The following is a 23,892-nucleotide window of genomic DNA, read 5'->3' on the forward strand; positions in this document are numbered from 1 at the left end:
AGCAGAAATAGCATGCAACCCTGTAACCTCCTTTCACGCCCTGAAGCTCTCGGAAGAAAAGCCATCTAGAGAAGTTAAGCGCTCAAAGGCTAATGCATTCATCACTAATGTGAATGCACCAGATAAATCAAGAATAAAGTCAAAGACATACAGTGTTGGAGTAAGCAACTCAGTGGATTTAAACGGATCCAATAAAGTCAACACTGTGAGTTCAGTTTCAAACCCAGTCACTTGCAGGTGTTGTGGGGAAAGCCACTCCATCCACAAATGCCAAACGTTTGCCAATAAGTCTGTGGAGGACAAAAGAAAGTTCATATTAGACAATAATCTATGCTTTGGATGTCTTAGGAAAGGACACAACTCAAAGGATTGCAGGAGTAAAGCTACTTGTAGTATATGCAAGAAACATCATCCAACACCACTTCATCAAGACCGCTCTTCTTCTGCAGCAGTCACGTTCTCTCATGCTATGCAAGCAGAACAAAACACGTCTTCCCTTTCCTGTTGCATAGACAGTGGTGATGGTGGGAGTACATCGATGATAGTGCCTGTATGGATTTCTTCAACTTCCACTCCTGAAAGAGAGACCTTAGTTTATGCCCTTCTGGATACACAGAGCAGCAACACCTTCGTGGATCAAGAGGTATGTGAGAGGATGGGGACAATTTCAGAGCCAGTCAAGTTAAAGCTTACCACAATGATGGGAAAGGATTCTGTTGTTCAAAGTGAAAGAGTTAGTGGGCTCAGAGTTAGGGGGTTTTCCTCCCATGGCTTAATCAGTTTGCCACCTGCCTATACCAGAGACTTCATCCCACTTGAACGTTCCCACATTCCAACTCCTGAAACTGCTAGAAGGTGGAATCATCTGAATGAAATTGCTCAGGAAATCCCAACGCTCCTGGATTGTAAAGTCGGACTCCTGATAGGTTACGATTGCTCAAGAGCTTTGGCGCCATGCCAAGTCATCACAGGAGGTGATGACGAACCATTTGCCGTCAGGACAGACTTGGGGTGGAGCATAGTTGGCTGTTCATTGAGGATTGCAAAGTCAACTGAAGTTACAGGCCTGTGCCATCGTGTATCTGTTAAGGAAATCCCAATACTGACACCTACCTCTGTCATCAGAGCCCTTGAATCAGACTTTAAAGATACAAATCCAAGGGAAAGGAGCATATCACAAGATGATATTCAGTTCACTCAACTTCTGAATGAGAAAATTCACCAGAACTCAGAGGGACACCTTGAAATGCCCCTCCCTTTAAGACACGCCCACAGTTACCTGAAAATAAGCAGCTGGCTCTGGTGCGGTTGAAGCGTCTGAAAGGAAAATTTGGAAAAGACCCAAAATTCAAGGGTGATTATGTTAAATTTATGGAAGATGTCTTCAAGGATTGTGATGCAGAGAGAGCCGAACACCAACCCCAGGCAGGAAACGTCTGGTATATTCCTCACCAGGGGGTTTATCACCCTAGAAAACCAGAGAAGATTAGAGTGGTGTTCGATTGCTCTGCCAAATATGATGGCACCGCATTAAATGATCACTTGTTAACTGCACCAGATCTCACTAACGGGCTAACGGGGGTACTCTGCAGGTTTCGCAAATATCCAGTCACCGTTATTTGTGATGTAGAAAGGATGTTCCACAGGTTCCATGTAAGTCAGGAAGACAGAGATTACTTACGATTCCTGTGGTGGGAAAATGGCGATACAAACTCAGAGCCAAAGGAGTATCGCATGAAAGTCCACCTTTTTGGAGCATCATCCTCTCCTGGCTGTGCGAATTATGGAATGAAGTATCTTGCATGTCAAAACGAAAGAGAGTATCCAGCAGCAGCCAGTTTCATCAAAAGTAATTTCTACGTTGATGATGGGCTCATTAGTGTGAAAAATGTGGACGCAGCTATCAAACTAGTACAAGAAGCCCGAAATGTGTGTGCAAAGGGGAAACTACGTCTACACAAGTTCATCTCAAAATCTCCAGATTGCAAGATGTTTTACTCCTTGTAAGAACTCTACTCTGGGTCACTGCAGCTTTCTTCGTCTGTCGAGTGGATTAGCAACAAGCGCTTGGAATAGACAACAACACTCCAGATGTAAGCACAAGTGGTTTATTGTTCTCTACTACTAAAGAAGGGGCAATCCCATCTTTTATACAGCACACTCACATAAGCCTTCATGTAGGCGTGTTCATACAAAATTAAGAAGCACTTCTATACACGGTATGGAAGAATACAGATAGTCCAGAGCAGCTGGATGAGAGAATAAACAAAAAGAAGAGAGTGCAGCCGCATCCAACTGGTTCCCTGCCGACAGACAACCCTGAAAAAGGCAGACAACACACAGGAGAAAACATTCTTATCTAGAACTAACTCTTTCTAACTCTTAACTGAAGTAAACTGCAAAACTATTAACTCAAGGAAACTGCACTGCAAAACACATTAATTCTTATAATCCCCTCTTCCAGACTCTCCTCTAGAGTCTGGATTCTCCTCTATCCTTTTGTGGCAACGGGCGATATCCTGCAGAGATAGCAGACACCATAGTATACATACGTTGTGTAAAACATTTCACAATACATGGGCCAAAAATACACAATAAAAACAAAATAAGTAATACCGGTATTATCATTGAGACATAAGGTGCAAGCGTGCCAAATAGGCTAGAGAGAATACCCCAATTCCAATTGTTATTTCTAGATTTTAGCTCATCCTCATATATCTGTGATGAGATTTGTTTCATTGTTGTTACTGCTGTGCCAATTGACCCTTCAGGCTCATCATTCGATGGGATATAGGTGCAGCACTTATCACCTACTACCGAACAAACCCCTCCCTGCTGAGCAAGCAACATATCAAGTGCCAAACGGTTTTGCATCACTACTTGTCTCACCGCTCTCAGTTCATCTTGTACCCCTGCCAGTGCAACTGTGGTGCTGTTAACAAATGATGCCAGTCGATAATGCATGATGTCCTGTTGTTTCATTAGGTCTGAGACGCCGAACTGAGGTATCATTGACTTCCAGAACCGAGTCCAGTGTGACCTCATCTGATGTTCATCAGGGACGTCCTCGTTGTCAGCTGACCTTTTGCTCCTGAAAAACTGATCACATTGTATATGCATAACAGTCACACGATGTTGTAGCTGTACTGGTGCACAGAGACCTGTCCACTTCATCTCGTAAGTGTTGTTGACAGTGTCCTCACCACAGTACCAGTACCAGTCATTGGCCAGTACTGCACCTTGCGCTGGCCAGGGTTTTTCACAGTACAAGTTCAGGGAAATGCAGGAAGGGTTTTTAGAAGTATAACAGCGAGAGGAGAATTCCCCCCTTTCAGTACACCTTGTCGTGTTTTTCTCACACGAACCCCTCTTGAACCTTGGGCAGTAACGTGCTCCATCTGTCTCATGTATTATTTGTTTACAATTTGTAGCACTTATACCTGTTACGCTTTTACCTGATGTCCCATTAAAACAATAAGGAAACATAAAACCTTCTGGTAAAACCAAGCTAATTTTTACATCAACAGGATTGGTTTTGTTATATTTGGTTGTTTTAATCATTGTACAATAACTACGGCTGACATTCAATCGGCCACCAGGGGTGGTCTCTTCCGTTCTACATTGTGGAGACCATATGTATGTTTTCCCTGCATAGTCTGGACAGAACACAGTAAAATTCGGGCTGTCACATTTATATAAAAAGGGTTTTAAGGATATGGTTATTGCAGAGCTGAACACTTCCTGACACACTACACAAGATGCATTGGTCAGTTGACGCGCTGTCCAGTTGGCATACTGCCAGAAGAGGTTTCTTTTGGCCTCCTCCGTTGAAGCGTTGGGTACCATGAATGCAGCTAGGACAATACAGGTTATTGCTCTGGAAAACAAAAGAAGTTAGTATATACAATTCATCTCCTTCATTTCATGGGTTTCACCCGAGTTGCGTGGATCCACTGTGGAAAAAGATCTGTTAGAACAGCCGTTCTTGTCACAGCTAGTATCTCTGTAGGCCCATCGTACAAAGGGTCATTAAGGCCCTCAGGTTTTAGTTTCTTTATCAATACTTGATTACCCACTTCAAAGGGGTGTGAGTTAGCTTTAGGGACCGCAGGGTGTTTTATGTTAACCCTTTCCCAGAACTCAGTTAATTTGTCTATTAGGCCTACAGCATACTCAGACATGTGATCAGTTATTACCACACCTATCCCTACCATTCCGTGGCGCCAAGGGATGGGAAAAGGTCGGCCCATCACCACCGCATAGGGTGATAGATTATCTAAATTTGGCTGAGGCATCATTCTTAGGTCCGCTAAGACAATTGGAAGGACCCTTGTCCAATCAGATGTATTCATACTGACCATTGCTTTTCTTATCTTTTGTTTAATGGTCCTATTCGTCCTCTCTACAAAAGCCGAGGATTGTGGATGATAGGGTACGTGCAATCGCCAGTCAATCTGTAGCTCTTTAGCTAGTTGCTGTGTCACTTTTGATGTAAAAGGTGTGCCTTTATCAGAATCTATTGACACTGGGATACCATACCTGGGTATGATTTCTTTGGTTAAAAACTGCACTACCACGTTGGCATTTTCTCTGGCACATGGAAAGGCCTCCACCCACTTAGAAAATTTGTCCACAAACACCAAGAGGTATCTGAAAGGTCCCCTCTTGGGCATGTGTGTAAAATCAACCTGCCATTGTTCTAATCTTTTTCCCTACATCTTCAACAGTTAACCGTGAACGGTCTGTTAACTGCAGTTTCAGCAAAGGCTGAAACTCTGGTGAGCAATTGTTGAGGAAGGTGGAGACAAAGAGGCAGTCAGGCTCATTTTCCTCTAATGCGAATCCACCTAAGTGAATCCATGCATCTTTAAACCTCTTAAAGAAAACGGGCACGGGTTCTTTCTTTTCCTGTTTACAGTTAGTCACATGTGAAAGGTCCCGAATAGCGTGTCTCTCACCTATAAGAAATTTAGTCAGCTGCTTCTGGAGGGTGGCTAAAGCGTCAGGGTTGTCTTGCCAGAAAAAATAAATTCTACTCGCGGTCCTCTTAGCGCTCGAGGGTTTTTTACTCTCCCCGTCTTCTTCCTCATCCTCTACCGCCCTTGTATGGGACTCGTCATTGTCTGCGTGTAGACAGGGAACTACATCGAGCAAGCGCGTTTCATCGTACTTATTGCCCATTTTTGACATGATTATAAACTTATAATCGGCACCAGTAAATTGGCTGTGGCGCGACAATTTTATCAACATTTCCACGAAGTGTAATGGTTTGTCCACTTCTGGTAACATGCTCAAAATATCTTTTAAAGTCGAGACGGACGGCGGAGTTATCTCTATATGGCCCTGCCGTTTTGCTATCCACAAATGAGCTTCATTTATTTTCTCAACGGGTGCTGACGGGGGCGCGCGGTGATCTGCGGAAGTAAGAGGCGCGGGCACGCTAGGCGCGGGTGCAGGGTAAAACGGCGGCACGCATGGCGGGAATGAGGAAATAGACGGTAATTCTGGATAGAGTTTAGTTGCTTTTATCAATTTGGTTTTCTGCAAATTCGACTCAGCCTCGACTAACAATTGTTTCTCGCTCTTCCCCTTAGGCTTTTTTGGCACGACATTCTTGACCGATTTCGGCAGCGAAATGCCTTGTTTATCATTCCACACAGTTTGCATCTTCAACCAAACATCATACCCGTCTTTCATATACTTTTGGTCCCAATCAGGGTCGCCCTCGCCCTTATATGTCAATCGAAAGGCTTGTGCCATGTGATTTGGGTCAAAAGAACCCGTTCGCGGATATGTAGGATACATCCCATTGGCTTCGGTCCACCCCGCCAAATTATCTACCCAGAGATTTGTATAAAACCCCCAACTACATCTATTCATCCAATCATTTGGTGTTTCGCCAGGAGTTGGTTTAGGATAGGTGGTTCCCATGACAGATATTAGCCTCCCCACAAGACAGACCGAAACTCGTGACGACCCACACTTTCACTTTTGATTTCGTTTTCTATTTGTTTAGCGCGCTCTTCCCAGCCTCTCGCTGAGGGTATTCCTGCGTCAGTCCACAGATAGTCAAACTATACTTTGTCTTATCCGACTACGCATCAAAACAATAATGTCACTAATCAGGTAGTCAACCAAACTTGTCTTACCTGATCAGAGACATCACGTCGGGGTCACCAGATTGTAAGAACTCTACTCTGGGTCACTGCAGCTTTCTTCGTCTGTCGAGTGGATTAGCAACAAGCGCTTGGAATAGACAACAACACTCCAGATGTAAGCACAAGTGGTTTATTGTTCTCTACTACTAAAGAAGGGGCAATCCCATCTTTTATACAGCACACTCACATAAGCCTTCATGTAGGCGTGTTCATACAAAATTAAGAAGCACTTCTATACACGGTATGGAAGAATACAGATAGTCCAGAGCAGCTGGATGAGAGAATAAACAAAAAGAAGAGAGTGCAGCCGCATCCAACTGGTTCCCTGCCGACAGACAACCCTGAAAAAGGCAGACAACACACAGGAGAAAACATTCTTATCTAGAACTAACTCTTTCTAACTCTTAACTGAAGTAAACTGCAAAACTATTAACTCAAGGAAACTGCGCTGCAAAACACATTAATTCTTATACTCCTGAACATCTAGGGACTGTTCAGAGGATCGAACTCCATCACTTTTCAGATGCGAGTAGCCATGGCTATGGTCAGTGCTCATATATTCAAGTGTTGAGTGAAGACAAAGTGCACTGCTCCTTTGTCATTGGCAAGGCAAGGGTTGCGCCCACCAAAATCGTGACTATACCCAGACTTGAGTTAACAGCTGCGGTGATCTCTTCAGCGGTCAGTAGCATGTTAAAGGAGGAGCTGGAGCTCAAAATTGACCAAGAATATTTTTGGACCGATTCAAAGGTAGTCTTAGGCTACATTAACAATGAAGCCCGTAGGTTTCATGTTTTCGTAGCGAATCGAGTCCAACGAATCAGAGAAAGCACTGATCCTGCACAGTGGCATTATATAGACACCAAACAAAATCCTGCAGATCATGCATCCAGGGGCCTCAAGGTGTCTGAGTTAATCAGTTCGAATTGGCTCACTGGACCCAAGTTTCTCTGGGAAAGAGAAATTGTCACATCAAATATGACTCCAGAGCTTCTGATTGGTGATCCTGAAATCAGGACGATGCAAGTGCTACAAACAAAGGTAGCAAATGAAGATAATTTTTTGGAGAGGTTTAATCGGTTTTCGAGATGGCACACTGCATTGAAAGTTGTCGCTCGAATCCAGCAATTAGCAAGAGACAAAGCAGTTAAACCCATAAATGTCGAAGACATAAGAAATGCCAGCATCAAGCTTGTAAAATTGGCACAAAGGGATGCCTTCAAAGATGAGATACAAATACTGAGACATGGCAAACTGCCACATAGTCATCCGTTGTTCCAACTTAACCCAGTACTGCAAGAGGGTGTTCTCAGGGTGGGAGGGCGATTGAAGAACGCTTCCTTACCTCTTGACTCAAAGCACCCAGCAGTCCTTCCAAGAGATAGCGTGATTACCCGCCTCATCGTTGATTACTGCCATGAAAAGACTCAGCACCAAGGCAGAGGACAGACCCTTAATGAATTGAGAGCAAATGGTTACTGGGTTGTCGGTGGCAGCAAAGTTGTGGCAAACCACATTAAGCAATGTGTTACATGCAGGAAAGCTCGCAGGCCAACAGAGACACAGATGATGGCGGATCTACCTGCTAACCGCGTTGACCCCTCTCCACCATTCTCTTACTGTGGGATGGATTGCTTTGGGCCATTTCTCTGCAAGCAAGGGCGGAAAGAGCATAAGAGATATGGTCTCATATTCACCTGTTTCTCCTCAAGGGCAGTCCACATAGAGATGCTGGAAGATCTCACCACTGATGCCTTCATAAATGCCTTGCGATGTTTTATAGCTATCCGTGGAGCTGTAAGAGAAATTAGATCGGATCAAGGGACAAATTTTGTTGGGGCAAAAAACGAGCTGACAAAGGCCTTGGAAGAATTGGACAAGGAGAGATTAACTGCTTACCTATCCCAGAAGCAATGTGACTTCATTTTGAACGTACCTGATGCCAGTCACATGGGAGGGGTTTGGGAAAGGCAGATCAGAACAATTAGAAGTGTTCTAAGCTCGGTCCTTTCTCAGAGTGCAGGAAGACTGGATGATGCTTCCTTGAGAACTTTCTTCTATGAAGCCATGTCAATCATAAATAGCCGCCCACTCACCACAGATACCATCAATGATCCCAGAGGGCTAGAGCCACTTACCCCAAACCATTTACTCACCATGAAATCCTCGGTCCCTCTGCCTCCACCTGGAAAATTTGCACGAGAGGACCTGTATGCGAGAAAAGGTGGCGCAGAGTACAATATCTGACACAGCAATTTTGGAGTAGATGGAGGAAGGAATATCTGGCAAACATCAACCTCAGACAACGGTGGCACTCTCCAAGACGAAATGTAAAGGTTGGAGACGTTGTCATTGTCAAGGAGGAAGAGCTTCCCCGCAATGAATGGAGACTTGGACGAGTGCTTGATGTTTGTGCAGATGAAGATAGACTGGTGCGAAAGGCCAAAATTCAAATAGGAAATAGGAAGTTAGGGAAAAAGGGTCAACGACTGACTAATCCATCAATTCTTGAACATCCTATTCATAAATTAGTGGTACTCGTAGAGAACAATTAAATCTGATGTGTTTTCTAATCTTGAGACTTTTAAGTGTCACAAGTTCATTTGGTAGTCTTGAACCAAGAGTCAAATATGTGGTCCTAATATTTGGTTTAAGAAATTACTAAATTTATTCATAACATTTACATGAAGTTTATCATAAATTACCGTAACTTGGTGGGAGTGTATCTGTCAAAGACATGTTTTCAGAGTTGTACATGTTTAATTGTATATTCATATTCATTTGAGTTCATTCATCGTTTGAAATACTTAACTGAAATGTTTAAATTCAAGGGTTCTTTAAGAAAGAAATGCGTAACAGGTCACATGTTGAGCGCGGGACCATTGCATTATGGGTTGAACTAACATGTAAGCAGAAAAACACTAATGATGCAGAACCTGAAAAAGATTTTATCTGCATGGTCTAAGAGGGCGCACACGGTAATTCATCTTTAAATATGTTGCATTTTGTGTATAATGTTGTTTTATATCAGTTTATGTAAAACGATGTTGTGTAAATAGCGATGTCATTGGATTCAGGTTTATCGCACATGTTCATTTGCATATTAGCTGACATTTGAATGAGAGACTGAGAAAAAGGACTGTGAGAAATGCATATTTTGAACATTATATGTTTTATTTCTTGTAGTTTTCACGGTGTCTACTGGAAAGAGAGAGAGAGAGACACAAATAAACAGCAAAAGACATCTGTATGAAGCGTGGCTATCATTTCATTAGACCAGTGCAGCTACAGATGCTATTGTAACTGTTGTTGGCAATAAAGCAGAAGCTTGTAATTAATCTTTATCGTCTGTGTCTGTTATTCATATCTGAAATCATTAAAATTATTTTAATCCATTTATCAAAAATATTTTTGTGTTAAATCAAAACAATTCTTTTAAGTAGTATTCATTAGCATAGTGCTCCAATGAAAACAATATTTTTGTTTAAATTTTACTTAATATTTTGTGTGCTATTTGCATCTACTTAATTTAAATGGCTAATTTTTAAGGAGCTTGTTTGATTAGTTTTAACTCAATTCTCAATAGTATTTAAATTTAATAATATTGCTTGTAATCTGTTGCCACAATTTTATTGAGTATGCCAAATAAAAACAAAAACTCAAGGTATTTATATGCAAAAATGGACTTTGGCGTGTATATGCTACGCGATGGGTAGGATTAGGGTTGTGGGGTAGAAGCGTATGCACGCAAAAAAACTGGGTATAATATACATGCCAACAAATTTTGTATCATGCACGTGAAAACTGTGTATCATGTGCACGCCAAACACGTGCGTATCATATGAATGCCAAAGTCCATTTTTGCGTATCAATACCCCAAGTTTTCCTTTTTATTTGGCGTACTATTTATACACATTTTCATGGGACTGGGCTCCATTCACAGAGTATGAAATAAAAACCTGCCAACCCACATTTTCTGGGTATTGCGTATTAGCGGGCAACCTATTCATGTTAAGACACAGTTACACATGCTTACAGAAATATACATTTGATTACGTTTTGGAGAACATTTACATTTATGCATTTAGCAGACGCTTTTATCCAAAGCGACTTACATTGCATTCAAGTTACAGTTTTTACATTTTATCAGCTCTTGCTTCCCCTGGGAATAGAACCCATGACCATGACCATGAGAACATGTGAGCGCATGTGTGAGCACATGTGAAAAGCTTATTGCTTTTACTTGAGTTCAGTTCTTGAATATTCTACCCATCTCTGGAAAGGACTCAACTGAACACTAGCTCACATCCTCTCACAGCACCACTGCATATGATTATAAGAGCAAAAATGGATCTCCCAAAAAATATTAGATCAAGCCTGATGACTCAAACTTTCACAAAGTATGTTATGGCACTAAGGTCATTTCCTGTACAAGCTGACGCAAGTTTTCACAAATTATTGAGATGAGAAAGTTGAATGGTACATGCTAAAATGGCAAGAGCAAGTCTTCACAGTAACACAAAACATGGAACAAGAGTCAATATCAATAGCCTGTATAAGGTGTTTTTCTGTTACATGGAAGCACAGAAGGTATTAACCCCCTGAGGTTTGGCAAGTGAGCTGTTGCTGGGGCCATAAAATAGAAATACTGTATGTAGCCTATACACCAGAAGCATTTTTGTGTATTTTCAAAATATCTGGACACTGTGTCCATGACATGCCACTGTGCCACAATCTTCAAATAACATTAAGTCAGTCTGTCATATAAAAGAACTAATTTTCACGTATCTCATCAAAACGTGCCTCATTTGGTTGTCACTTCCCACACTGAAGGCTGTTACCTTGACTCATATATGAAAGCTCTTTAAAAAGTCAGTACAGAATCATTTCACAATTAAGTAGTCTATCAAGGTAAACTTTCATAAACCCCAGAGGACCATTAACCTCTTAATTTTGTTAAAAAGAAGGGTATTTTGTTAACTTGCCAATGTCTTTCTCTCTTTCTTTTCCTCTTTCAAACCCAGCAACAGTTTTTGTTCTTCCACCCACCGCTATGGCATCCAACTATGCTGTTTTATCTGAAGTTCCAGATCTTTCATTTCCTTTTATGAAATTACAAAATGTTGGTTACGTAATTCACTGTCAACAAAAGGTGAAGCTTCCGCTTTGGATGAAGTGAGAACAGACATCTGACACGTGTTTCAGTTAACCATCATTATTGCCTTTTGATTTCAGTGAAACTAAAGCAACAATTTGTCCTTTTTAAAATTTCATGTAAATGCTTTAGTGTCAGGTTTCAGACTTTTGTTTTCAGACTTTGGCTTTTGTGGGGTTTTTCCCCCAAATTAGGTGATGCCAGACATATTTCTTTCTTAAAATTTTCTTTTACGCATTGTTTCATGTAAACTTGGTGCAGAAGGTTGAAGACTGCACAGGTAAATGCACTTATTGCTAGGCTGTACCTCATAAAGGCAAGTATGCCACCGGGGACAATCTCAAATGCATTTCCTTAAAGTTAATTTTGCCTGGCATATGTCTTACAGCTAAAAGTTTGCTCCATTTTTTTTAATGTAAGCAGGATTTTTGGCCAAATCAACACCTGTGGGAAATCTAACTTCCAGCTGTCATTACTTGTCCAACTAGGACTACACCGAATCCAATAAATAACAGTTTTATAGACTATTACTGGACATTGTCCAAATTGCATTGCAGATCTTATGCCAAGAGGAACAAGATTCTTTCTGACCATAATAAAATACACTTAGATCGTTATGTACAATTCCAAGCTTCCTTACAACACCTTTAACCTTGAGATTAAAGCACAGTAAGAGATGTGATGATCCACAGATGGACTATGGTGCCCCAAGAGGAAATACCATGACTGGTGGCTAATTGGAGACCAGAATAGGAGGGGGAGGAGGGTGTGAAAATGTGCTGGACAGTCTGACATAATGGCACATTTGGCCTCTATTCTTCTCAATCATTTCTGTTAAGTGGTGAGGTGTTAGCTAAATTAGCTAAAATACCAATTCTGAGAGGATTTCCTTCTACTGCCTCAAACCCTGACCTCGTAAATGCGATTACTGCCAAAGGCCAATGCCAGCAAGTTTTAAACTTACGACACACAATGAACCGTTGTACAGTAATCATGCTGAAATGTCATGCTAAAACAGAGGGTTAAGTGAGATCATTACATAGCAGAAGAGTAGTTGATTCTGTTGGTTGGCAGTATGCTTTTTCGTAACTGATCAAATTATTATGGTAATGATGCACAGGACAGCAGTTAATCACAGCTTAAAGTGTTATCATACTTCAAAATCAGCTTAAAGGGTCACTATTTTGTAAGTTGCACAAATCAAAGCTATGGCTGAAGAGGAATCTACATTTGCAGTTTTATTTATGTACACACACACACACACACACACACACACACACACTAATATATGAATGATTACCAAATAAAAAGAACAGCACTTTTAGAGTTCATCCCACTCATTGATGTGAGCATAAGTATTGGGACAGTTGAACATAAGGCAGATATAAAAGATTAAAACCTATTATTTAGTTGCAGATCCCTTGCTCACAATCACAGCAGTGAGTCTGTGACCCATAGACATCACCAGACTCTTGGTCTCATCCTTTGAAATGCTTTTCCCAGCCTTTAATGCAGCCAAATCCAATTGTTGCTTGTTTTGGAGAGTTTCTGCCTTTGCTCTCCTCTCCAGCTGGTGAAATTCATGTTCAATCAGATTTAAATCTGGAGATGGACTTGGGCAATCTAAGACTTTCCATTTCTTTGCCCTTATAAATTCCTTGATTGAACTGGCAGGGTGTTTTGGGTCATTGTCCTGATGCAATATGAAGCACTTCCCAATGAATCTGGTGGCATTTTCTTGAATATTGGTAGGCAAGATGGTTTTGTACCCTTTCAAATTCATTCTGCTACTGTCATCATACATTAAGTCGTCAGTAAAGTTGAGAGGGCCTGTTCCAGAGGCAGCCATGCATGCCCATGCCACGACACCACCTCCACGCTTTACAAATGAGGCTGGATGCTTGGGATCATTGCAGTTCCTTTTTTTGCTTTCCCATCACTTAGATAAAGGTTCATCTTTGTCTCATCGGTCCATAAACACAGTTCCAAAACTCTTCTGGCTCACCTGTGTGCTTTATTGCAAACTCTAATCTTGCCTTTCTATTTTTGGTGCTGGTCAGAGGTTTGCATCTTGCTCTGTAGCGTCTGTAATTCTGTGTCAAAGTCTCCTGAGGACAGTAGACTGTCAGAGCGTCACCCCAGCTTTCTAGAAGTTGTTGGTGATTTTACAGACACGTCTTTTAGGGTTCATTTTCACAGCTTTTATGATTTGTCTGTCATCAACTACTGTTGTTTTCTCAGCCGATCAGGTCGTTGTTGGTTGCTGGTGTCGCTGGTGGTTTCCAAACTCTTGATTTCTCCATGCCCTTTGTTTTTGCTAGAGCTCTAACTGACTTCCTCTTTTCTTTTAGCATCCAAATTGCTTGCTTTTCTCTCACAGTCAGCTCCCTCATCTTCATCCTGGTGTGTCATCATCGAATGCAAGATTCAGAATGCAGAAGTAATGGATATAACTGATACGACACATTCCCTGCTTTTAATATCTGAAGAATTAATGCAACAGGACACAGCTGATCACTTAGAAAGACCTGTGAGGCAACTGTTCCAATACTTATGCTCACATCAGATAGAGGGATGAAACTCTAAAAGTGCTGAACTTCTTAGCTGGTAAAACATCTATTTGCTGAATCACCCAATAATAAAATGTGACATTCTGTAGTTTTGTCTCATATTCATCTTTTAATCAAATTTGTAAATGTCTTGACTCCACAGCCAACAGAGCAATTTTGTCTTTACTGTTCCAATACTTTTGGAAAGCACTGTATATATATATATATATATATATATATATATATATATATATATATATATCATAAAACCACTGTTTTATGCTACTAGTCAGCCAAGGCTTTACAAATGGCATTGCCGGAAGCCTGTTTAGCTAATTATGGCTCAGTACTAATGGCCAGAATACCTCCTGAATAAAAGTCTTTTCAAGGCAAACGTTTTTTTTCTCTGACAGCATATAGGCCTATGTGAAGTATAGAAAACTTGAGGTAAAAAGAATATTGAATAATAAAATTAATATTAAAAATTAATAATAAAAAATGTATATATGAATTGCAGTTTTTACTTTCATTCGCTGCTCCCACACAGTGTTTCTGAACTTGTGGTGAGACAAACGAGGGTTTGTCCTAACAACTCTTCGGCTTGTATGACTTATCCATATGCTGTGGTAAAGATTGCCAATGATTGCTAGATCTTTGTGTGCCTGGTGTGTGTGTTTGAAGGCAAGAGGAAAACACTTTGAGTTCATCAGTGTATAGAAAGCATCTTGGCTCAAGTTTTTCTTCCCTCTGATTTCGCACATGTGGGTGGGTTTCATGACGTCACTGTGCTATTCTGGAGGCAGCCTCTCCTTAATTATGTCTTCAATCAGAAAGTATGCTGTAAATATGTTGTACATTGTAGATGAAATAGCTCTGAGAACAAGCTAATCTAATTAATTTTCAGACTGGAACTTACAGGAATATATATATATATATATATATATATATATATATATATATATATATATATATATATATATATATATATATATATATATATATATATATATATTATTTGTGTGCAACAAAGTCTCAACCAAAAATTTTAATGTCTCCAGTGTTGATTAATATCAAGGACGCAACATATGAAAATGAAGCTACAGTTTTGAGTTCAGATTAATATTTTTTTTTAAATAAAAAAATTAATAATTTTTTTGTAAATTGAGAAATGCTGAGAGTAAGTCTATCATGGGTTTCTGTCCTTTTATTGTAGAGCAGGGTTTCCCAAAGTGGGATTCGTGAGTTGCTACAGGGTGTGCCTACGAGTGTAATTAAAACGTTTTTACAAATACATGTTACAGGTTTATACAATTTTAATGTAAATGTAAAATCTTAAATGTATAAATAACTCTTTTTGGAAAACCCTGTATTTAAACAAAACATTTTTTTTTTTTTTTACATTGTAAATTAAAGTAATATGAATTTTTATAATTTTCCGAATGCAATAATAACAATAGCTATATAAATATTGCTGAAATTTAAAACTGATCAAAATAGATGTTTTTAAAATTAAGCATGCAAATGTGGCATTAAATTATTGAAATATTTACTTAAAATATCAGGGGGTACTTTAAGTAAATAATTTGTGTCAAAGGGGTTCGGCTGACAAAAAACCCCTATTGTAGAGAATGTGAGCAAACAGAGCAAATGTATCTCCCGGTGACCCATCATGAATTGTCCTTCTTCAGTTATTCATTTAAAAAGTGAATAGTTGTTTATGCATTCTTTGATGCCCATTCATTGTATTCAGTACATTTTCACATATTTGTGAAGAAATAAGCGTTGTGGGAGGGATGGGAAATGGTCGTTTTGAATGAACAAAACACAACAATGTACTGTCTGCACTAGAAGTCCTCTCACTATGGCAACCGCAATGGAGACATTTTACAGGGATTTAGATGAGTGAAATTATTTCATGCAGTGTGTTAACGACCTCTGATTAGGCCTGACTCTTGATTAAATTACTAAGTAGCTGATATTTGTTTTTCATTCAGTCCTGCAGTTCTAAGTGTACAATAAGTGTGCCCAGGAAACATGTTTAATAAATGCTGTAAAAGTATTGTTGATTGTTAGTTATTGTTATAATTAATGGGATAGTTCATTATTTACCCTCATATCATTCCAAACTTCTATGAATTTTTTCTTCTATGAAAATAAAATAACATATTTTGAAGAATGTGGGTTGGGTAACTAAACAGTTGCTGGTTTCCGTTGACTTCCATAGTTCGAAAATAATAATAATAATAATAATAATTATATAAAAGTCAATGGGGACCAACATTCTTCAAATTATACTCTTTTGTGTTCAGTAGAAGAAAGAAACTCATACAGATTTAAAACAGCTTGAGGTGAATGATAACAGAAGTTTCATTTTTGAGTGAACTATCCCTTTAAGTATATTTTTAACAAACTGAACTCTTTTTTGAGGCGTTACCAAACTGTGTTGTAATTTTGACAATACTGTATACTTTCATATGATGTTTTGTAACTGAGACTATAACAATCCACTTATATCTATCTAAACTGGCTTGCAATTAGTAACAAAAATAGGTAACACTTTATTAGTGTTATACAATGTAGCGATAGTCCATTTTAGACATTCTACTAACAGTAACTTTGCAACTACATGTCAACTAGCAGTAATTAGAGTATTAGTAGACTGTCTGCTTAATATCTTCTAACACTTTATTTTGATGGATCCACAACATACAACATACTGAGTATTAGAAACTTTGCAAGTATATGTCAACTTATTCTACTAACCCTAAACCTAACCTACTGAGAGTTAGTAGACATGTAGTTGCAAATTAAAGAGAATTAGTTGACATGTAGTTACAAAGTTACTTATAGTTAGTAGAATGTCTAAAGTGGACTGTCAAAATAAAGTGTAACCCCAAAAATATACTAATGTGCTATAGACCATCATACAGCATCATAATCTATAAGAGCTGACACAAAGAATGATATGAACAAAAGGACAAGTGTGTGTTCTATTTGGACTCTTAAAATGTTTTTCCATTATATTCTAGTGCAGTGGAGTGCATGAATCAGTTCCTTATGGAGGTGACAGTACATCCTAATGAGGGGGCAGATGGTAGGCTGATTGTCAAGGAGTGACCTGTGGGGACAAATTTGAGTTCTCAGCCTGAGTCAAACAAGATATCTCGCCAATTATGTCGCCGACATTTCAATATCAATAGTTTATTTGCCTGCTTTATTCTGTTACCAGCTCATGGACATTTATTTCACAGACATCACAGAAGATATTTGTTAGAAATAGTAAAAGAGTGTAATTGTAATATAAAAATAGTTGACACAATTATAGACCTAGAAGTCATGCTGAAAAAAAAAACCCTTCTGTAATGATCTCAGATGATTTAAGAGTTTTAATAAGGAGTTCACTTTTCTCTGCTCTGAGTAGTGATCCTGGGGTCAGATGGGAATCTGGCGAGGTCCCATCTGCGTCATTCTTTCATAATACATTTCAGATGGAAAAATTAGCTGATATCCTTCTATCTTGCTCTGGGGACATTCTGTGTTTTTGAGACTGAGCAGTGCCAGATCATGAAACGTCAAAATGAATACACTGCTTTGCATTTATACATATTTTACATTTTACAGGCACGCACATAAGGCAAAAAGTATTGATTATACACATCTAATGATTTACAATGGTTGTGTTCCAGTCACTGACTCATTTATATGGCTACTACTGGTCACCACCACAGCTTTTATTAAACTTTTTCATTGCTGTTGGCTCACATATACAGCCCATTTAAATTGATCCCCAAGAGACCTTCATGTAGAGATTTTGGAGGCCCTGATCTTCAGTGTGTAGTGTCAGAAATGACACTGTTCAACTGAAACTGTTCCCTCCCTGAATCTGAAGCAGTACACAGTAAAATCGTCAGTGTTAATTAAGCAGTGTTACTCTCCATTTACTCTTAAGGAGTTAATTTAACAACAAATAGTGAAAAATGCCCTCTAGTGTCGGTGAAAATGATCAGAGTTGAATTCTGCATTGTTAACTTTACTCTGTTAAGCTCCGCCCCTCAATCTACCCTGAAGACCACAGCACAAGTTGTCTCGTCGCCATTTTCTTCTGCCTTGCGCCAAAATGTAAGCTCTTTTAATTCATTTGTTAAAACATAAGTTTAATATTTGAGGTTAATAATTGTGCTACTATTAATGCATAAGTTGTAGTTATTTTTTAACTTTGTGTAATTTGATTGATTTTAACTCGGAAATATCGAATAGGCAAGTCTATGTTGGAGAAATGTGCTTTTTCATCTCAATGTGGTAACGTTAATGATAAAGTTTAAATGATGTCAGTAATCTTACTTAATTAGTTTGTCAGATGTATTTAGCTTTGGTGTACCCGCTTCATTTGTTTTTTAAACGTTCAATTATGTAACGTCACAATGTATGTAAATACATTAAGTGGACTCATTTTTATGTATTGGACGATCGAAATATTCTAGGTAGGGCCCATTTAGATATGGCTCCGACCTCCGTTTATACTCCTCTCACTGTTCAGCTCACGAAAGACTAAATGTGTCCAACGGCATTAATTAAGTACTGTGAAGACAAATTAGTCGAACGCCGCCATTGCATCTTTACTGAAGCCGCGTAGATGGCGCTGTGGGATTAGCGGTAACTCCGCTCAATGCTCGCGACGAAGAAGTCAATTATGGGGCAGGCGGAACGTCTCATTTAAAAACAGACGCGTCTTTGTTTTTCGTTATTTATTATATTTTGTTATTAGACATGCACAGTTAGTTGGCCTGATCATGTAATTACAAGTAACGTTAACGCATTTTAAAATGTTGCTTGTTTATAAAGAGTGACTGTTATTGGCTTGACATAGCACATATTGCAGAACTAATGTATTATCTTTCTCCTGTTTTTAAGTAACAAGCTTCTCTTGTGCAGTCAACTCAGTCCCTGTCTTCATCCTTTGACTCCAGGACACACTCATTATTGAAGAAAGGTCCTCCAGTAAAGGAATGAGATTAGATGATGGAGCTGAAAGGTGGGCAAGAAGTTTTTATTACTTATGCATTTGGGGGACTGTTAAACTCATAAATCTACTTAAAAACACAACATTAATTTGATCTCTATAAGGTAAAAGTATTTAAAATTAAGTATTATTTGAAGTAGTACTTTTGTTTATATACCATATTTATGTTTTTGCTTTGCTTTTTTTTTTTAATAAGCTGGCCTGATCGATTCTCGATGAAAAAAGAAAGTGTCAGTATTCTGACAGCTGACATTAAAGAAAATAATAGGTAATATTTCATATAACTGTGCATATATGATAACGATATGATATATATATATATATATATATAATTTTTATATTTAAAAATAATAATTTTTGCAGTGCATCACCACCAAGGAAGGTGAACGAAAACTGTGCCAGAGGAATTGGGCCTTTGTTCCTGTACCTTCTTCAAAAATGGCTACGTAAGTATCACTGTTTTTGTCTTAGTTTTAATACATTGTTGACAACTATTAAATGTTTTGATCACATGCCCATAATACAGGTGGTGTATTTTTCTCTTGGATTTTAAAACACTTTCTCCTCCTCTTTCTGTATTTTTGTCTTTCTAAGAAGCACCGGAATCATAACTATACAGAGAGGCATTTCTAAAGAACGAGGAATATAATTTGAAGATACAAAATGAAAAGAGAATTCTCATTGTGCCACTTTTCACAGCAGTTTTGTAGCCATTGAGTTGCTTTGACTTCGTATAGTATTCTTTAAGCATTGTTGATGATCTTAAAATGCTTTGTTGTTTGTGTCTTGTCAAGGCCAGAAGAGACAAGGAAAGGTGTCTACGTGTCAAGTAGGGATATCTTCTAAAAGGTTTGTTTTTAATTATTATTTTTGTTATTATTTTTTGTATTTTTTTTTTTTAACACATCAGTGATGGTCCTCTGCAATTTGCTTTTTTTTCAGAGTGGAACAAGCATTGAGGAGCATATTCAAGACATCGCTGGAAGTGCTCAGCCCTGTCTCCTGGCTCAGGAAAGAATTATTCAGTTCACCAGTGCCTCAGTTTTGATCAGCATGCCATTCCATGCAAGTCAATCTCTTCTCTTGATGCCTTTGACAAACTGTTTAATGGGGTTAATTTGCCCAAAAATGAAAACTGTCATCATTTACTCACCCTCATGTCGTTCCAAACCTGTAAGACTTTCTTTCATCTTCAAAACACCAATGAAGATATTTTAATGAAATCTGAGAGATTTCTGTCCTTACATTGAGAGTCCACGCAGCTAGCACATTCAAGGCCCAGAAAGGTAGTAATGACATCATTAAAGTAATCAATGTGACTCCACTGGTTTAACCTTAATTTTATGCATGCATTCACAAAATGTCTGCTTTCATTTCAAACAAAACACTCAACTGTCGTGCTCTTGTGTACGCTTGTCAGGGATTAATATTTTCATAAAGTGGTAAATTTTTATATATTTTTTTTCCTTCGTGCAAAGAAAGCACTCATGTTGCTTAATAAAACGTTAATAAAAGTTAAATCACCAGAGTCTCACTGATTAATTTAATGATGTCTTTAACACCTTTCTGGGCCTTGAAAGATGTAGGATAGAAGTCTGCCAGATTTATTACAAATATCTTCATTTGTGTTCAGAAAATGAACAAAAGTCGTATAGGTTTGGTATGACATGAGTTTGTTCACCAAAAATTAGAATTCTCATTAAGGCACACTTTGTTTTTGGCACCACTTATAACACTATTCTACACAAGATGTACACTTTCATTCAGACCACTGTGTTCAACAGATGTTGGCAAAGTGAAGGTCCTTGTATTGCTGAGGTTAGAGCAAGGCTGCTTAGCTAGGTGGTTCAACAGCTTCTGTACTGAATATAGTGATGTATTGTCATTTAATGCAGATGTGATGTATTTTTGTGAGTGTAATTGTTTCTTGAGCATGACAGCATTGTAATAAATGTTTTAAATCTGACGTCGTTGATCTTGTGTTTTGTTGTGTTTGTAAAACACCAGATGGGATTTAAAATTAGAGAATTTTTCACTATTATAAATGTAAATTAATTCTACATAAGTGAAATATTAACACTAATTAGAGTACATTTTCCTGCAGAGTTAAACTCTGGTAACACAGAACAGAGTTAATTTTCCCTAGTGTTAAACTCTGGTAACACAGAACAGAGTTAATTTTCCCTAGTGTTAAACTCTGGTAACACTATTCAGTGTTGAGCAGTGTTAATTTTTTACTCAAAATAGAGTTGATTTAACTCTGAAAATTTAACACTATGGCGAGAGTCAATTTATCACCAATTCTGAGTGGGACCAAATACACTCGGGCTGAGTGTTAAATTTAACTCTAATAGAGTTCATTTAACACTGCAAAATTTACTGTGTACTATAACACTCCAACAGGAATACCAAATAAAGCTCTTCACACGATTCTGAGATTAGTATTCTGTTAGATGTAGGTAACTCTGTGGGTCTTTTTTATCATGGGGCCTATCACTTACTAATATCCCCATGCTCGGATATTTACCTGCAGTATCTGTATCCACCATATCAGACACCTTAGCTGAAAATGCAGAATGAATGAGCAGCTTCGTTTTCAGAGGCAGATAGTTAAGTCTGCTACAGCAGCCCCCTAGAAACCATCCTTCCCCCCAGCAGTCAATGAGATGCAATGTAGCAGAGCAGAACTGTCTAATTTAGTAATGAATGCCATTTTTCAAATTGTATTATTCACAACATGGACAGTGACTGGGAGTGACTAAGGTTTTGATTAGCTTTTACTTGCATGCGTTACAGAAATTTGAGTGGGCCTGAGTGGGTGTATGAGACATAGTTGTGCGTGTCTATATATTATATTCTCTAGTGCCTCTAGACACAAGTCCCTCGTTAAAGTTTAATCACAATGACAGCTATATGTGTGCATGTTCACACAACCACAAAGGTAAAATCACTCACACCTCTTATTTAAGTGATTGCACACTGCCCAGTTGATTAGAAATGTATTCTCTTGAAAAGAAAAATTTTGCTCTGATAAAAATTGTGAATGCTAGATTCATCTACAAGAAAAGTCTGACACCTCAGGCATAGTTGTTTCCATGGAGAAACAACTACGCTTATTGCATGACATTTTTTTAGGGAACAAAATATGAAGTATTTTTATTTGATTTATACAGGTGGCTAAAATACGTGTATAAAAACATGTCTGATGTTCACCTGGCTATGTTACATGAAACTGGGTTGGCCAACATAAGTATCTTGCTTCTTTTGACAAATTTGACACCCACAATTTGACAAATCTACATTAAATGTAATCAAGTCACACTGAACTTGTCTAATGTGCTGCTGCTGATTTGTTGGTGGTATTTTAAGGTCAAGGAACTTCAGTACAATAAAAGCAAAAAAACACAATGCAGGCTTCTCACTCTTTTGCTGCCACAGTAGATTACACAGGTGGTACTTACCTAAAGAGCTTAGCCTATGTGTTTACATCCTGATCAAAGAGCCTGTTTTAACCCACTACAAAGCTGACATTTGGTAGGTTGCCAGTATCACTCTTAGACATTCCACAGGGACACAAAAAATATCATATCACACTGAATTTCATGGGAGTGAGAGTTAGTGGGCAATAATAATTCACAAAACATATCTTTATATTACCTATAGACGGTTTCAACAGCATCAACATAAACAAACATTACTGCGCATGCGTGCTTTTGTGGCCCTAACTTAACCTCCCGTAGACATCCAAATAGAATCAGTAACAACAGCCAGAGTGGGATTATTTTTTGATAACAAGCAAAATATGTTCGCAGCGTAAATCTGCGTAAAGCCTGCGGTGGACATCTAACCCCGCCCACATCCAAGCGTGACGTCACAAGCCACGCCTGTGTCCAAATACATCACATACTTATTATTTTGAAACAGGAAAAGGCATCGACAAGAAGATAAGTCTAATTGCTTGCAAACCGCTAAAAAGAAGAAGTTTGCTGTGTTGGTAAGTAAAAAATAACATATTTGGTCTTTACGAAGACTTAAAACGTTAACAACTTTAGTGTGTGCGTCGTTTGTGTGCATGTGTAAACAACAGTTCAGCATGCTTATGTGTTTTCATCTGTACACAGGCACATTATTACTTAGATATCGCTATTATATAAATATGTATGTGGGTTTGTTTGTGTGTGTGAGTGTGTTATCCAGCAAGACAGTGAAATGATGTGGCTCCTCAACCAAGATACTGAGCAAGGGTCCTGTGATCAGTGTCATTAAAAATATCATGTTTGTGGGGAGAGGTAAATACATATGTGAGAGGGATAGAGTGTGTATATGAGTAGGTAAGAGTGTAAAAAAAAAACCTAGTGTCAAGTGTCACTTGGTGTATTATGCTCTGGCATAGGCTACATTGTGTTTCAGCCATTCAAATGTATTTAGTAATTTGTGACAATTTAAATAAATATTTGAGCCGTGTCAACAGTTGCATCAAAATAAATAAAACAGTAGCTTACCTTCAAATCTTATGTCAATTTGCTTTTGCACAGTACCACCTGTTGCAATGTTTAATTTTGTGTTACTCTTGAATTCCATCAGCTGATACAATAATTTCTGGCAAAATACATGTTTATGTTCTGGGAGAGAATTTCTGGGGATTATGCCAACATTTTAATATTTCATAAATAGATGAAAATATCTAATAAAAAAGTTCCTTTCCAGCTCTGTAAAAAAGTGCCAGGAATTTATAGGATTAAAGAGTATTATATTACAATAAATTACTGTAGTCAGAAATTTACTGAAATCAATGCATGCTGGGTCATTTTCTTACAAATTACTGTGAACGAACAGGAGAATGGTGCTAACATCACAGTAAAGTACTTTCTACAGTGTTTTACTGTGAATTCACATTATAAAGTTGTCTTTGTGCCACTGTGAGAAATGTATTTGTTTACTATAACTGTTTTGAAGTCACCATTATAGTGGGTAGCATTTGTTTGGGATCTTGGACCTTGTATATTTATA

General features: G+C 38.5%; 1 long non-coding RNA gene across 1 annotated transcript; it reads left to right on the plus strand.

Annotated features, from left to right (window-relative positions):
- Positions 1–17,926: 17,926 nt before the first annotated feature.
- LOC306873821 lies at positions 17,927–20,847 on the plus strand. The gene is made up of 6 exons (XR_013784529.1): positions 17,927–17,981; positions 18,774–18,894; positions 19,079–19,150; positions 19,246–19,328; positions 19,677–19,731; positions 19,825–20,847. It is a non-coding gene; the product is annotated as an uncharacterized lncRNA (long non-coding RNA).
- Positions 20,848–23,892: the final 3,045 nt, after the last annotated feature.

This window comes from Barbus barbus (genome assembly GCF_936440315.1).
Source record: "Barbus barbus genome assembly, chromosome: 8".
NCBI lineage: Eukaryota > Metazoa > Chordata > Actinopteri > Cypriniformes > Cyprinidae > Barbus > Barbus barbus.